The 18,401-nt window shown below is 42.2% G+C and overlaps 1 protein-coding gene across 1 annotated transcript in view; it reads right to left on the bottom strand.

Annotated features, from left to right (window-relative positions):
• The window catches only part of LOC122923371 (dnaJ homolog subfamily B member 6-like), a 106,428-nt gene that overhangs the window by 5,027 nt on the left and 83,000 nt on the right, over window positions 1–18,401 (bottom strand). The window lies entirely within an intron of this gene.

Below are 18,401 nucleotides of genomic sequence, written 5' to 3' on the forward strand. Positions count from 1 at the left end.
AAAACTTAGATAAATCACATCTAAATGTTGTTTGTATCAGGGCTGGAAACGAGTGACCTGAAAACTCTGTGATCTGAATACATCTGGTTAATAATGAAAGGTTCTCACAATATTATTCAGTAAGTATAGAAATGAAAAGACCATATAGGCGCAGATGGTGAAGATATAGAGAAGGCCACATTCACAGTAGACTGATCCAGCGGGCCGTTCGGGCAAAATGACGGTTGTCAGTCAGACAAAAACAGATGCATTTATGCCGGAAAAGCAGATGGATTACCGCCGGATCCCATTATAGTCAAAGGGGAGCCGTCAGTACGCGGTCATGTCTGGCAGTGCCAGATACGGTGAACTCCGGAATCCTGAGTCTCTGTCGGATCAGGCTACCGGATTCCCAGCACTATTGTGAATGCACACTAATGGGTCTAGAACAAAATCATACCCAGCACAGACCCAAAATGCATGCGTCTGGAACTGCGCCAGGCAAGGTAGCTTGCACTGACAAGGGTCAATAAGGACCGATTTGTGACAGACCTAAAGCTACTTTCACACTAGCGTTTTTACTGGATCCGGCAGGGCTCAGCAAAAACGCTTTTATTACTGATAATACAACCGTGTGCATCCGTTGAGAACGAATCCAGTTGTATTATCTTTAACATTGCCAAGACGGATCCGTCATGAGCTCCATTGAAAGTCAAAGGGGGATGGATCCGTTTTCTATTGTGGCAGAGAAAACTGATCTTTCCCCATTGACTTGTATTGGGGGTCATGCAGGATCAGTCTTGCTCCGCATCCCAGGACGGAATGCAAACTACAACATGATGCGGTTTGCTCTCCGGTATGGGAACGCAACTAGATTGAACGGAATTCATTTTGGAGCACTCCGTTCTGTTCAGTTACGTTTTGTCTCCATTGACAATGAATGGTATTGAGCCCCCTATGACGAATCTCAATACCGGAAAACTAAAACACTAGTGTGACTGTAGCCTAAGACATCTGCTCCAAAGTCGGCTTCAGATGCTGCTGTGCTGCCCAGTTTATTGGAAACTGTGGTTCTATGATGTCCATTAAAACACCACTGGTAGTACTGAGGAGGGGGCACAACGTGTACGTGTCCATGCTGTCTTTCACTTGCAGTATTTTCTAGATATGTTAAACTAAAAGGGATGGGTTGTAAGAAAAATGCTCATGTGAACACAAAGAATCATGTGCCAGCTATGGTATGGCCTAGGAATGAATTTCCATTTCTTAGAGAAAACTGTATTATGATACCACACAGGTTCATTAAAATTGAGGAAAACCTATGCAAATCTGTAAAGATGAGAGCATGCTACAGGCTCACTACACTGGTGCCACAAATGAAGATACCCTTAGGCCTCTTTCACACTTGCGTTGTCCGGATCCGGCGTGTACTCCACTTGCCGGAATTACACGCCGGATCTGGAAAAACGCAAGTGAACTGAAAGCATTTGAAGACGGATCCGTCTTCAAAATGCGTTCAGTGTTACTATGGCAGCCAGGACGCTATTAAAGACCTGGTTGCCATAGTAGGAGCGGGAAGCGGTATACTTACAGTCCGCACGGCTCCCGGGGAGCTCCAGAATGATGTCAGAGCGCCCCATGCGCATGGATGACGTGCCATGCGATCACGTCATCCATGCGCGTGGGGCGCCCTGGCGTCACTCTGGAGCGCCCCGGGAGCCGCACGGACGCTAAGTATACTGCTCCCCGCTCCCCAGTACACTTTACCATGGCTGCCAGGACTTTAGCGTCCCAGCAGCCATGGTAACCATTCAGAAAAAGCTAAACGTTGGATCCGGCAATGCGCCGAAACGACGTTTAGCTTAAGGCCGGATCCGGATTAATGCCTTTCAATGGGCATTAATTCCGGATCCGGCCTTGTGGCAAGTGTTCAGGATTTTTGGCCTGAGCAAAAAGCGCAGCATGCTGCGGTATTTTCTCCGGCCAAAAAACGTTCCGGTCCGGAACTGAAGACATCCTGATGCATCCTGAACAGATTTCTCTCCATTCAGAATGCATTAGGATAAAACTGATCAGGATTCTTCCAGCATAGAGCCCCGACGACGGAACTCTATGCCAGAAGAAAAGAACGCAAGTGTGAAAGAGCCCTTAGCTAGCTTTTCATACAGTCAGGGGTGCACCACCAATGAGGCCAGGTGAGGCCATCGCCTCAGGCAGCACCAGGTAGGAGCAAGAGGGGGGGGGGGGGGGGGGGCAGGCGAAGGGCCATGGGCTGAAGGGAAGGGGTTAAGTTAAGAAATTAGCATTGGGGGGCGCCCTCTCTGTTTTCGCCTCAGGCAGCAGAAAGGCTAGGTGCACCCCTGCATACAGTGGTCTACAGGAAGGCATTTACAAGATACTGGTTAAATTAAAAGGAACCTGTCATGTTGTATAGGCAGTCCCAGGTGTAGAGCAGGAGGAGCGGAGCACAGTGATTTATAGTTTTGTGGGAAGAGATTCAACATAACTTCAATTTTATTTATTTAAATCCCTGTTCTTCCTCTGCTCGGGAGTCCAGTGGGTGGTCCTACTAAGTGATTGACAGCTATTTCACACATAAAAAATGATCGCCCACTGGACTCCTAAGCATAGAACAAAGCTACATATCAATCTGCTCCGCTTCTCCTGCTCGATGAAATGAGGTCCACAAATCAACCACCTGGTTCAACATGACAGGTTCCCTTCAAAAACTTTTTACAAGGATCAGCAACCTTCTGCACTCAAGCTGCTGCGAAACTACAACTCCCAGCTTGTAAACATGCTTGGCCATAGAAGTGAATGGAGCACACTGGGAGTTGTAGTTTCAGAACAGCTGGAGTACTGGAGGTTGCGGATCCCTGCACTATTATAATCTTATAATACTAGTGCTATTTGAGTCGAGCATAAAAGCAAAGACCAAATAAAAGGATTATACGCAGAGGTGGCTTGTTTCGCACACAAGTGGGTGCCCTTTTACTTGCTCTACAAATAGTCGCTTCCTCATATCCTTTGGATGTGATGGAAAATGTAATTACTTGGGGGTCAATGCGACATGAATGACAGGTTCTATTGTCTACTGGCAGATATGGACGATCGGTAATCCATATGGGTCAGATGTGTCCATTGGTGCTGCCGATCAGCCTGCTCCTGTCCCGAGTGTTACAATCTATGGGAAATCTGCATAGTGGTTGAAGGGGCTTCAAATAACACATACGGTAGTAGTGAGATGGTTCTGACACTATATTAATGCTAAACATGCAGCTTCTGGAGACAAGCAATAAAACTGTGTCTGCACTTCAGACCCATATAGGACTGTATCATAAATGTTATTAATTATTGAACCAACGGCAAGATATAACATGTCTCAAAAGATGTAATAAAACTCCAGACATAGAAAGTGTTCAAAGCTCATGTATACCAACAAGCCATGCCCGGGGATTCGGGAAGTTGGTGAGGTGTCAGTGAAAATTGTGCAAGAATCTTCTCATTGCTCCACATATTCAATAACATGTGCAGCAAGATTTCACAATTCCTAAGAAAACTCTGGGATCAAGCCATATAAAAACGCATCGATCCAAAAATCCAATAAAGAATGAAGATACATACAGTACAGACCAAAAGTTTGGACACACCTTCTCATTCAAAGAGTTTTCTTTATTTTCATGACTATGAAAATTGTAGATTCACACTGAAGGCATCAAAACTATGAATTAACACATGTGGAATTATATACATAACAAAAAAGTGTGAAACAACTGAAAATATGTCATATTCTAGGTTCTTCAAAGTAGCCACCTTTTGCTATAATTTATGCTTTGCACACTCTTGGCATTCTCTTGATGAGCTTCAAGAGGTAGTCACCTGAAATGGTTTTCACTTCACAGGTGTGCCCTGTCAGGTTTAATAAGTGGGATTTCTTGCCTTATAAATGGGGTTGGGACCATCAGTTGCGTTGTGGAGAAGTCAGGTGGATGGCAGCTTATAGTCTTACGGAATAGACTGTTAGAATTTGTATTATGGCAAGAAAAAAGCAGCTAAGTAAAGAAAAACGAGTGGCCATCATTACTTTAAGAAATGAAGGTCAGTCAGTCCGAAAAATTGGGAAAACTTTGAAAGTGTCCCAAAGTGCAGTCACAAAAACCATCAAGCGCTACAAAGAAACTGGCTCACATGCGGACCGCCCCAGGAAAGGAAGACCAAGAGTCACCTCTGCTGCGGAGGATAAGTTCATCCAAGTTACCAGCCTCAGAAATCGCAGGTTAACAGCAGCTCAGATTAGAGACCAGGTCAATGCCACACAGAGTTCTAGCAGCAGACACATCTCTAGAACAACTGTTAAGAGGAGACTGTGTGAATCAGGCCTTTATGGTAGACTATCTGCTAGGAAACCACTGCTAAGGACAGGCAACAAGCAGAAGAGACTTGTTTGGGATAAAGAACACAAGGAATGGACATTAGACCAGTGGAAATCTGTGCTTTGGTCTGATGAGTCCAAATTTGAGATCTTTGGTTCCAACCACCGTGTCTTTGTGCGACGCAGAAAAGGTGAACGGATGGACTCTACATGCCTGGTTCCCACCGTGAAGCATGGAGGAGGAGGTGTGATGGTGTGGGGGTGCTTTGCTGGTGACACTGTTGGGGATTTATTTTAAATTGAAGGCATACTGAACCAGCATGGCTACCACAGCATCTTGCAGCGGCATGCTATTCCATCCGGTTTGCGTTTAGTTGGACCAACATTTATTTTTTAACAGGACAATGACCCCAAACACACCTCCAGGCTGTGTAAGGGCTATTAGGGCTATTTCACCATGAAGGAGAGTGATGGAGTGCTGCGCCAGATGACCTGGCCTCCACATTCACCGGACCTGAACCCAATCGAGATGGTTTGGGGTGAGCTGGACCGCAGAGTGAAGGCAAAAGGGCCAACAAGTGCTAAGCATCTCCTTCAAGACTGTTGGGGAAGACCATTTCAGGTGACTACCTTTTGAAGCTCATCAAGAGAATGCCAAGAGTGTGCAAAGCAGTAATCAAAGCAAAAGGTGGCTACTTTGAAGAACCTAGAATATGACATATTTTCAGTTGTTTCACACTTTTTTGTTATGTATATAATTCCACATGTGTTAATTCATAGCTTTGATGCCTTCAGTGTGAATCTACAATTTTCATAGTCATGAAAATAAAGAAAACTCTTTGAATGAGAAGGTGTCTCCAAACTTTTGGTCTGTACTGTATACTAAAAAACAGATTTTCAGGACTAATAATCCAGTATTTAATGAGTTGAGTAGATAATAGCACAGAGGATACTACTGGTGGATGGCTGAAGTCCCTCAAGGGCTTGGCTGCATGTCACCAGCCGCGCTGTCGAGCCGTACCCTATATGTTGCGAGCTTGCTCTTGCTCTTAAAATTTATTAAATTTTAAATAGTATTAAAAGGAGTTTTCTAGAAGTAGAATATTGATGATCTATCCTCCGGATAGGTAATCAATACCTGATCGGTGGGGGTCTGATACCCAGCACCCTGAAGCTCTAGTGAGCACGAAGTCTCCTCGCAACTTATCAAGCAAAACATTGATATTGCAGCTCATCCCTATTCACTTAAAGGGGGGCTGAGCTGCACCTAGGCCAGAGATAGCTAACCTCCATCACTACAACTCCCAGCATGCTCCATTCATTTTTATGGAGCTCTGAGAACAGCCAAGCAAGTGTGCATCTTGGGAGTTGTAGTTTTATCACAGCTGGAGTGCCGGAGGTCAGCCATCACAGACCTAGGCCACGTGACCAATGAACGTGACGTCACTTGCCTAGGAAGTACATTATGCCCTTCCACTAATCCCTGCCCACATTTTTAAAACTGGTAAAAGCAGAAGACACAAAAAGTTGCAAAACTGCTTCTGTGCCCAATTTATTTTTGCTCTACAGAATAGTTAACAGTCAGAGGCAGTAAAAAGACAAGTATATTACGTGGTATATGTATATTTATTTACCATGGCAGACGGAGGCATCTGTACATAGTTGTAATATGGCAGCGGTATTGTATAGATTCTTCTGTATATCTATATGCCTCCTCTCCTTCAAGTACTGCTTTATGAAGAGACTATCTCCAGAAAACAATGCCATACGGAGTCGCCATGTGGTGGGACACTCCATATGTCTCGGAACAGAAACTGTGCATATGTTCATTGAATAAACAGAGTATATGATCCACCGGGATTCAGAAGACACTATACTTGTGATCAAAAGGTGTCTCCTCATGAACAGGAAGGTCTGGAAAGTGTGATACACAATTAGTAAGAAGATCAAAACATCTCAGCACCTTAAGGCGAGTAGATCCAAGAGTCATAATGATACAGCATGATGCGGCTGCGGGTTTCATCATACGTACAGAACCACAATGCTGCTGAAATCCTTTTAATCATACCGATACATCCCATCCTAGTCATAAGCTTAGTAAATGATTACAGTAAGCAAGCGTTCACAATTTCTTGATCTTTGCACGTACATCTATGTTTAGGTCCTTCAGGATTCTGACTCTTGGTTACCATAGAAACATGAAGGTAGACTCGACAATTGCAGCAAACCCCAGCAGAGAGGATGAGAGTGATACACCCACGCTGCTGTTTAACCCCTTTGTTTGCACACTTTGACTTTGTAATTTATTGTGCGCAGCTATCATCCAGTCTTCAGCCTGGCTCCATCAACCATAATCCCATAAAGCCTTTTAGTAAACAGAATGCTCTTATTGCGTGGGGTGGCTTATAAATAGGACCTGGTGACATTTTGCAATCAGCAGCAGACGAGTCACTACTAAACCATAAGCTACCCCCAATGCTCAGTAATTGAATACCGTGAGCGACGTGCTTTTACAGCCCCGTCCCTGATAACAAAGCAGTGAAGTCTACCGCGTATGTTGCTTGCATTATAAATTGGTTTCCGGAGCAGATGAGTCTGTCCTCCGTTGCTCCAGACCAGCATGCCCCTCCAGCCATCTTTGTAGGAAGCAACACAGACAATTTCAAGGTTGTAACAGGATAAACCATAGAGAAAACAATAGTGGCAGCTCCTAACGACCATGTCACCGGTGCAATATTAAAGGGGATGTCCAGCCACTTGACAAGTTTTACCAAAAGCTTTGCATGCTATAAAATAACGAATGCGAATATCCTTCTGTTAATGCAGTCTTGATATGTTGTACATGAGCTTAAACGTTTAAAGAATGTTATACATTAAAATCCAATAAAAACAATTTGACCCTGTATAAGTAAGATTCATGTTTCATGTTTCCAACACTAATTAAAGGGGTTGTCCCATCTCCACCTTTCATGGCCGAGATGGGAATGACTCACAGTACCGGCACGAGTTACACAAATGGCCAAAATTTCGTCACTCTGCTCTTCCCGTAACTATTTGCATAACTCCCATTCACCGCTGTGGAATTTATGGAAAGAGCGGAGCACAGTCCGTTATGCTGTTTCCGTACCTAAAGTTAGTTATTCCCATCTCAGCCATGAAAGATCAAGATGGGACAACCCCTTTAATGTCTAACTATGTTCAAATATGATCCAAGGATTTATGGGGGTATGCATACAAATCTCTACATCAAGCCGAACAGGCAGAATCTACACAGCCCATTGTTGCTTCCGCTTCTCCTCGCTCTAGCAAAGCCTGGCATAGCAATCTGGGGCCGGGTATCCTGCATTGATGTGCTATGCAGAGCTATCAGCAGAGTGGGCACAGGTATGATCAGCGCTGTGTGCTCCTGGCAAAATCAACATTCGCAACCCGCCTTTACGCTTTTTTTTTTTTGGGGGGGGGGGGGGGGCTGTTTTGCTGGTAAAACAATAAAATAAACTATATTACAGAAATAGTTTTTAGTGTATGAGTCAAAACCAGGGCTGTGGAGTCGAGGTCGGAGGCAATTTTGGGTACCTGGAGTCGGAGTCAGCAAAAATGAACCGACTCCGACTCCTACTAAATTTAAATTGGAATAAAAAAAAATAATAATAAAATAAGCAAGTTTAAATGTCCCAATTCACAAAAAGTTATAATTAATTACTTCTCTACTGTAAGAATAAAGGCCAATGCATGCAGTGCATCACGTTACCGCAAAATGAACACATTAAGTGACCATGAAGAAGCATGCTTTAAGGAGCGGCAATACTTATACTTTCCATTGTGTTATGTTCCGCTGTTACAGGGAACACAACACCCATGGTTAGCCTAGCCTCTCACTGATAACTGATTAAGTAAATATGTTTTTTGCAGGACTAGAGGCACTTGTATAAGTGACGGGAATGGATACTCAATAGTTCAAGACTGAAGCTGTAAACCATTTGACAAAACTGCTGTCATTCAGCTAAGGCTATAAAAACTTGTAAACGCAGCTTGTTAGCTTAAACTTTAAACATGACTATGGGATTCTACTAGGGAAATCAGGTTTTACAATAAATGCCCCTTCCTGGATCCTCCCACTGCCCTATCATCAGCAGAAGATCAGCACACAAAGGAGAAGGCAGCAGCAGCACCATTTTTGAACTGGTAAAGTTCCTGTTCCTGATGTTTATGCCTACCGCTTGATAAAAAAATAAAATAAAACTTTGTTGTTTTCATTGTGTTTGTCTTTTGCATAAACTGCTCAATACAGTAGACTGTTGGCTTCCTAGCCAGTAGTTCTGTGGTAATGACATGTATATTGCCTTGCTTTCCTTCAAGGAATGTATAAAATACATTGCATATTAAATACAGAGGAGTCGGAGTCGGAAGTACCAAAAACTGAGGAGTTGTAGTCGAAGCATTTATCTACCGACTCCACAGCCCTGGCAAACACACTAAATTTTCAGACGTGCCTTTCAAAAGATTTGGCGCAATTCACTCCTGTGCTATGTGAGTGGGTGTTGCTTTTGTGTCACTCATAAAACAAACTCATCACAAAAATGCATACAAAAAAGAAAGACTTTTTACTGTTAAATAATTGTGGTTATGGCGTGTATAGCTTTAAACATGAAACATTGATTTCACATGTCTAAACTGGAGAATAAAACAACTGCTGTAAAAATGCATGCATTTTTTGAAACGTTTTTTAAAAGCAATGTATAACCCGCCCATTTTATTGGTAAGGTTTATGAAATGCCAGTGTTGGGCTTTTTGAACGCGACCGATATGGTTTCTGTTTCAGTTTGCGATCTGATCCTTATCTGTTTTTTGCATCCGAGTGTATTCGGCTTTTCATTGATCCGTTTTTGACGTATGGAGTTTAATTAGTGGCTCGGTTCAGTGAAAACGGACATGTTCCAAAAATATCAGAATGAATACACGGATTGGTTAAAATAGCTGTAGCGTACATTATGCCATTAAAATACACCAGTTCCACTGCAATCCAAGTGACATCCGTTATTAAAAAAAACAGACGCCACGCTGGGGAAGAAAAAACGGTTGCGAAGCGAGGTTTGGATGCCTCATCCGAAGTCATTAGAGATGAGTGAATTTCATGTTATGAAATTCGTTTACGCTTCGTTTGGTGGTAAAATCTGAATTGCGTTATGGATTCTGTTACCACGGACCATAACGCAATTCTATGATGTAATGCATAACAGAATGCCTTTAGAGGCATTCCGTTATTCATTCCGTCATAATAGAAGTCTATGGGCTGCATAACGGATCCGTCCCGTTTCCGTTATGCAGAGAGAAGTCCCATAGACTTCTATTATGACGGAGTGAATAACGGAATGCCGCTAAAGGCATTCCACCATAGAATTGCGTTATGGTCCGTGGTAACAGAATCCATAATGCAATTCTGATTTTACTACGAAACAAAGCATGAACAAATTTCAAAATATGAAAGTCGCTCATCTCTAGTCCTCATGTACCATCATCTATGATGGGAATAATAACAATAACAAAAACAGGCGCACTGCGGTCTTACTAACCCTCGTACTGGTGTAAAATTGAGAGATTAGCCAACATATCCTGCATGTTGCATTTTTGCTGGGGATTGCCATTAGCAGCGGACCACAAGTGCAGGATCAGCCCCCCCGGTATAGATGCACTACTGCATATGGGGTTGAGCACTTCCTGCTTTCTAATACCACGCCAATCTGTAGTTTGCATATTGTATTTTTTTGGAGGTGTATAAACTCCTAGTCTGAATGTGCCTTTATTTCCATCCACAGGCAGCATTCTGGTGCACATGTGAGGCCCGGGCTATATCAGCCAGTCTTGGGTGGGGCTCAGAGCTCTCGGCCTCCTCCCACTGTATGCATGGTCACATGCTGGAGGTAACTGGGAGATTGACTGCGCTCCTGTAATTTGCCCACTGGCTCCTGGTATTGCCCATACGGCTCAGGTAGGTTTAGCGGTAGGTCCCGAGCTACTTGAGAAACCTTGGCACGGTGCTCAGGCTCAGACATATCCTCCAAGCAGGATATGTTGGCTAATCTCTCAATTTTACACCAGTACGAGGGTTAGTAAGACCGCAGTGTGTACCTGTTTTTGTTATATTATTTTTACTGTTTATTACATCCACACATTTGCTATCCTGTGTAGGATGTCCATTGTGGTACTTATGGTCCTCAGCGGACCACAAGTGCAGGATCTGCGCCCCCCCCAGTATAGATGCACCACTGCATATGGGGTTGAGCACTTCCTGCTTTCTAATACCACACCAATCTGTAGTTTGTATATGATGGAAAGAACCCTCTTAATGAATTTTTACTGTATATAAAAAAAGGGGCTATGTTTATGTATGTAGATATGCAACATACATGCACACTAATATATTTTACATCCTGAAAGTGTTTTATAATGTATTAATTTTTTTTAAAGTAAGGCATTCAACAGTGCCTATGATCACGTATGGCTATTTTTACCTTAGGAGGACTGTGATATCTGTTCTGGACTCTGTTCAGCATTTTTCTGCAGTTACATCTACTGCTTCCCTTTTAGGGATTTAAAAAAGAAAAAAAAAAAAAAAAAGACAGAAATATATATAGGGAACAGAGGCCTAAAGGCACAAGTATGCTTTAAAATGTGGATGACGTGGTTAGCAAGAGCTTACTGTACATTCAAAGTCAGAAATTGTCGCTTATTCACGATAGAAGAAATTACATAGTAACATACATTGTAGGCTGAAATATGTTCATCCAGTTCGGCCTAATATTCTGCACAAATGATCAATCAAGAGGAAGGCCGGCCAATCTTCTCCCCCAAAATAGCCGCACCTTTCCATACTGAGGTGCAGCCTATCCCTACCACAAAGCCTGTAGCCAACAGAGAAGTCAGCCCAATTCTCCAGGAACCCACAGACCTCCTTCCTGCAGAAGCTCTTCAGCCACTTAACGCCTAACCCTGGTTTCACACCTAAGCGTTTCTCAAACGCGCGTTTTACGCGCGTTTTTGTCGCACGTTTTTTGTAATAGTAAACGCGCGTTTGACGCGTTTGGGTGATTGACAGCAGTGTTGTCCAATGAGTCTATGGCCCAAACGCGCGTCAAACGCCCCAAAAAAAGCTCCTGAACTTGTTTATGCGTCGGGCGTTTTACAGCGCGTTCAAACGCGCTGTAAAACGCTCAAGTGTGAACCAGGGCCATAGGAAAGCATTGGTTTTCACGTGTTGAGCGTTTTACAGCGCGTTTGAACGCGCTGTAAAACGCTCAGGTGTGAACTTAGGGTTAGGGCAATCCGGAAGTCACGCTCAGTGTTCTGGACACTTCTCGTCTTGCAGGAGCGTGTGGCATTATACTGATTTATAATGCTATGTACCTCTGCATGACATAAAGCTGTTACTATGATTCTGCAACAGTAAGGTCAAGCAGAGGCACATCACAAATTAGTATAAGGCCTCTTTCACACAACCGTTTTTAGTGCTTTTTCAGTGTTTTGCAGTCCGTTTTTCACTGATCCGTTGTTCCGTTTCTGATGTGTTTCTGTTCCGTTTTTCCGTATGGCATATACAGTAATTACATAGAAAAAATTGGTCTGGGCATAACATTTTCAATAGAGGGTTCCGCAAAAACGGAACGGATACGGAAGACATACGGATGCATTTCCATATGTGTTCCGTTTTTTTTTGCGGACCAATTGACTTGAATGGAGCCAAGGAACGTGATTTTCGGGCAATAATAGCACATGTTCTATCTTTCAACGGAATGGAAAAACGGAAACAGAATGCATACGGAGTACATTCAGTTTTTTTTGCGGAACCATTGAAATGAATGGTTCCGTATACGGAACGCAAAAAACGGCCTATAAACTGAAAAAAAAATAAAACGGTCCTGTGAAAGAAACCTAATGCCGTACGCACCTGCAAGATGAGCAGTCTCCAGAACGGAGGATCATGCTCACATATGGAGTGTGATTTCTGGACTGCACACGCTCGTGTGAAACATCCCTTACTCTCCCTCTGCCTCTCTGGTGGGGGACAGGTAGCATTTTAGAACACACTACAATCTGAGGTCTTTATCTTAAAAGGGGATTTCCAGTTTCTACAGGGAATTATGAAGCCGTGTGTAAAGCATGCTCGGTTTGGTTAGAAAACTGAGGGTTGTGAATGTAAGCATCCTGCCAGGATGCAGTGATGCTCAGAACAGGGGAAGCAAAAATGTGCAGGGTTTAGGGTACTGAATGGAGATTTAAAAAATCATTATGAACCACTTTGACTAGCGGAGTTTTTTTTTTTTTTTTTTAATCGTTTTTGAGTTTCATTTTTCTTCCCTATTTTCCGTGAGCCAGAACTTTAATATTTCCAGTCACGTAGTTGTATGAGGGGCTTATTTTTCACGGGACAAGTTGTACTTTCTAATGCCACCATTAATTATGGCATAAAATATTGTGGGAAGCTAGGGGAAAAATTCAGAATGGGGTGGATTAGAAAAAAATAAATAAAAAAAAACGTAATCCCTCCACAGTTTTACAGGTTTTGGTCCCACTGCGTTTTTGCTTACGTCAAAACTGACCCATGCCCTTCATTCTCTGCGTCAGTACGATTACAACGATACCCCATATGTATAGGTTTTTTAAGTGTAAATAGCATAAAAATAAATTACAACTTTGAGAATTTCTTTAATTTTTTTTATATCACCATATTCTAACCCCCATAACTTTTATACTTATGTCTACTGAACTGTTTAGGGGCTCATTTTTTGCGGGACAATTCATAGTTTTTTGGGAGTGTGCATGACTTTTGGATCACATTTTTTGGGTAAGAGAAGCAATGGAAAAAAAAAGGGCAAAATCGGCCATTTTTACATTACGCAATTCGCTGTATTGGATTTTTTTTTAGATTTTAATATTATGGGCGTTTTCGGTCGCGGTGATACCCAGGATGTTTATATTTATTGTTTTTAAACTTTTATATTTTTTTATCATCATTTTAAGGCTCATAAATGACCTTATAAATTATGTTTTTTAATTTTGACCTATAAGGGATTTAAAAAAAAAAAAGACAATTTCTTACCAATTTTGCTCATTTCTTATGTTGGCCTGCCATCTGGTTGACTTGAATGGGGCTGAGCTGCAATACGAAGCACAGTCGCTATACAATGTACAGAGCTGTGTTGGAAAGCTGGCGTAACGGAAAAAGGTCAAAATGGGCGATTCTCTATTTTATCGCTTCTCACCCAAAAATGTGATCAAAAAAGGTCACACACACTTCAGAATGGTATCTATAAAAACTACAGATCATCCTGCAAAAATGAGCCCCCACACAGCTCAGTATGTTAAAAAAATAAAATAAATACAACCCCATTTGGAATTTTTTTCCCCGCTTTCCACTACATTGTATGCCATATTAAATGGTGGCATTAGAAAGTACAACTTGTCCTGCAAAAAATAAGCCCTCATAAGGCTTTGTGAACAGAAAAAAATAAAATAAAATAAAAGTTATGGCTCAAGGAAGAAAAATGAAAACAAAAACGAAAAAAATATATTAATCCTCCGGCATCCAAAGGATTAAATCAGCAGATCGGCAGGGGTGCCGGGACTCGGACGCCCGCCGACGTGATAATGATGACCTATCCCGAGGATAGGTTATCATTATCAGTTCCTGGATAACCCCCAAGTATCCTCAAACTACTGCATATTTCCATTACTTTTGAAATAGCCAAACATATGCGGATGCATCATGCAGAACACAATGTTCTCCTGATTAAGAGCGTACACAGGCAGATCAGTATTCATACAGCATGTACATGCTGGCTTTAACTGCATTACACCAATACACTATCACTAGAACAAGCCAGGTGTCCAGGGCCATCCCAAGGCTTTCATCTGAATGTTCTAGACACCATCCATCCAGAGTTCATACTCAAGTCAATGGAGTCCTGAGCGCAGGCAAATCTAGGTAAGTAAAGAGCAAATGTGAAGAATCGCTGGCACAGGGCCCAGAATGGTGCAACGGAAACAAATTGGCATTCACCTAATCCTTGGACAGAACTAAGATTATATAGTGTGTACAGTCCAGGCTGAAATGAATGGTCATCAACTTCTTAAAAAACGCATTCACAAACAAAAACTGCCATTTATCAGGGCAGCCATAGGTGTATAACATCATCATAAGTTAGACAGATAGAAGTGGCATATTTATGCAGGGCTCATAACTGTTGCAATCATATCCTCATACTGACAGAACGGTAAAAAGTTGCTCCGAAAGTTACAATGGCCTATCCCGGTCCTTCCTAAAACACGACTTCATGCAACTTATAATGCTGGAGACTGCGCCTAACTGCAGTTCACATTTCACTGGTAAAATCGCCTGCGATTGGCTACAGTGGTCAGCCAATCAGTACGTTGCAATGGAGGCGAATATAGCTACTTAATAAGCGCTAGAGTAGTAGTGCAAAGACTATGGGGGGGGGGGGGGTCACAGATATTTTTAATTAAGTTACAGCTTTCCTTTATAATATGCTTATAATGGAAAATAACGGAATTGATAAACCGGAAACCTTTCCATTTTAATCCGTCCTCATATAGTCCAATGGAGAAAAATAATGAAAACCAGAAGGAATGATGGTTTCCGTTATTTATTCACCATTGAAGTATATGAAGACGGATTAAAACGGAAAGGTTTCCAGTATATCAAATCCGTTCTAAGCATGTGATAACAGAAAGCTATAACCGAATTGAAAACGCCCATGTGAACCCCCTTAATCTCAGGCATGGCCAGATGGGTAGAGTAGTGCCATATACTGTGCAAACATCCAACTGTGACACAATCTGCTCCTTTGGATGCCAGGCGACGGCAGCCCCATTTTATTTTGGCATATAGACCTAGAGCAGCTCTCGCTCACTTTTATATATAAAGACTTAGGGCCCTTTTTACACAAGCCAACAGAATAGGCTCATTAGCTGTATTTACATGCAGCAATCATTGCTGCTGTATAGGGATGAACAAATCGCTACTACGATTGTTTGCCCTTATACGGTTTCTATGTTAGTAGGCAGCAAATCCCTTTTTCACAGGATGACGTACCACCACCAAAGATTTCTATTGCCTCGTTTGTTGGGTGATCGATGCATGGGCCAAATATCAGGAGCGAGCAGTTTGTTCGCCATCCTCAGCCCATGCATACTTTTGGCAGCACTAATTGTTTTTATTTTTGGAATCACGAGTTTTACATAAAGTGACAGTCTCAAGTTGGCCATCCTAGAATTAATTATTATTGTAAATCAAGGGGTCCCTGTGGTTCTTTGTTAGCAGTACACGGTTATTAAACAGCACACATGATTCCAGCAAATGGCATCGTTTAAGCTTGGCCATGCAAAGCTTGATCAGATCTTAAGGTTCTTCTAAGTGCAAACATATGGAGGATTCCAGTTTAACATCATAAAGTTAGGATCAAAAAGTTCATAGAACAGTTGTAAATCACATTGTACGAGCATAAAAGTGAGGGCATGGCCTTCAAAACACAGAAACCGACGTGTACATTTTCCCTCAATATCATTTTTATGAGCAGTTAGATTTATTTATACAGTTCCTGTTAAACTATCTTAACTTCTGGGAATTTGAACTTCAATTGTCTTGTTGCTTTGGAGGAAGTATACAGGTCCTTCTCAAAAAATTAGCATATTGTGATAAAGTTCATTATTTTCTGTAATGTACTGATAAACATTAGACTTTCATATATTTTAGATTCATTACACACCAACTGAAGTAGTTCAAGCCTTTTATTGTTTTAATATTGATGATTTTGGCATACAGCTCATGAAAACCCAACTTTCCTATCTCAAAAAATTAGCATATCATGAAAAGGTTCTCTAAACGAGCTATTAAACAAATCATCTGAATCAACTAATTAACTCTAAACACCTGCAAAAGATTCCTGAGGCTTTTAAAAACTCCCAGACTGGTTCATTACTCAAAACCGCAATCATGGGTAAGTCTGCCGACCTGACTGCTGTCCAGAAGGCCATCATTGACACCCTCAAGCAAGAGGGTAAGACACAGAAAGAAATTTCTGAACGAATAGGCTGTTCACAGAGTGCTGTATCAAGGCACTTCAGTGGGAAGTCTGTGGGAAGGAAAAAGTCTGGCAGAAAACGCTGCACAACGAGAAGAGGTGACCGGACCCTGAGGAAGATTGTGGAGAAGGACCGATTCCAGACCTTGGGGGACCTGCGGAAGCAGTGGACTGAGTCTGGAGTAGTAACATCCAGAGCCACCGTGTACAGGTGTGTGCAGGAAATGGGCTACAGGTGCCGCATTCCCCAGGTCAAGCCACTTTTGAACCAGAAACAGCGGCAGAAGCGCCTGACCTGGGCTACAGAGAAGCAGCACTGGACTGTTGCATGTCATTCGGAAATCAAGGTGCCAGAGTCTGGAGGAAGACTGGGGAGAGGGAAATGCCAAAATGCCTGAAGTCCAGTGTCAAGTACCCCAAGTACCCACAGTCTGTGATGGTCTGGGGTGCCATGTCAGCTGCTGGTGTTGGTCCACTGTGTTTTATCAAGGGCAGGGTCAATGCAGCTAGCTATCAGGAGATTTTGGAGCACTTCATGCTTCCATCTGCTGAAAAGCTTTATGGAGATGAGATTTCATTTTTCAGCACGACCTGGCACCTGCTCACAGTGCCAAAACCACTGGTAAATGGTTTACTGACCATGGTATTACTGTGCTCAATTGGCCTGCCAACTCTCCCGACCTGAACCCCATAGAGAATCTGTGGGATATTGGGAAGAGAAAGTTGAGAGACGCAAGACCCAACACTCTGGATGAGCTTAAGGCCGCTATCGAAGCATCCTGGGCCTCCATAACACCTCAGCAGTGCCACAGGCTGATTGCCTCCATGCCACGCCGCATTGAAGCAGTCATTTCTGCAAAAGGATTCCCGACCAAGTATTGAGTGCATAACTGAACATCATTATTTGAAGGTTGACTTTTTTTGTATTAAAAACACTTTTCTTTTATTGGTTGGATGAAATATGCTAATTTTTTGAGATAGGAATTTTGGGTTTTCATGAGCTGTATGCCAAAATCATCAATATTAAAACAATAAAAGGCTTGAACTACTTCAGTTGGTGTGTAATGAATCTAAAATATATGAAAGTCTAATGTTTATCAGTACATTACAGAAAATAATGAACTTTATCACAATATGCTAATATTTTGAAAAGGACCTGTATGAGAAAGTAACAAGACTCACCCCCTAATGGTATGTTTGTGGCATTTCCACTGTAAAAAATTTCTACAGCAGGTGGTCAGCAACCTCCAGCACTCTACTGAGGAAGGATGAATTCTGAAGTGTTTCGGGCAATATTATCTGCTCATATTCAGCCAAATGCTTCAGAACTCATTGGACGGCGCTTCACAGTGCAGATGGACAAAGACCCAAAGCATACTGCAAAAGCAACCAAAGAGTTTAAGGGAAAGCGGAATGTTATGCAATGGCCAAGTCAATCACCTGACCTGAATCCGATTGAGCATGCATTTCACTTGCTGAAGACAAAACTGAAGGGAAAATGCCCCAAGAACAAGCAGGAACTGAAGACAGTTGCAGTAGAGGCCTGGCAGAGCATCACCAGGGATGAGACCCAGCATCTGGTGATGTCTATGCGTTCCAGACTTCAGGCTGTAATTGACCGCAAAGGATTTGCAACCAAGTATTAAAAAGTTTTTGTAAAAACAATCAGACTGGCTCACAGTATTTTTGCATTTATTTCACTTAATAAAATTACAATTAATTACCATTACAGTTATAAAATAGAATAAAATCAAATATAATAGATTGCCCACTAAATATTAGACATATCCTAATAGCATATCAGCTCAATAGCATAAATAGGTGGGTATTTTAAATGCGGAGCTCACGCATATACCCAAACAACAGGAGTACTCCAAAGGGATAATAGGACCACTTGGTTATGCTGTGTGGTGTGTCAATGGCGCATTGGATTTGTACTTTGACAGTGTTCA

Source organism: Bufo gargarizans, unplaced genomic scaffold (genome assembly GCF_014858855.1).
Source record: "Bufo gargarizans isolate SCDJY-AF-19 unplaced genomic scaffold, ASM1485885v1 original_scaffold_1523_pilon, whole genome shotgun sequence".
Taxonomy (NCBI): Eukaryota; Metazoa; Chordata; class Amphibia; order Anura; family Bufonidae; genus Bufo; species Bufo gargarizans.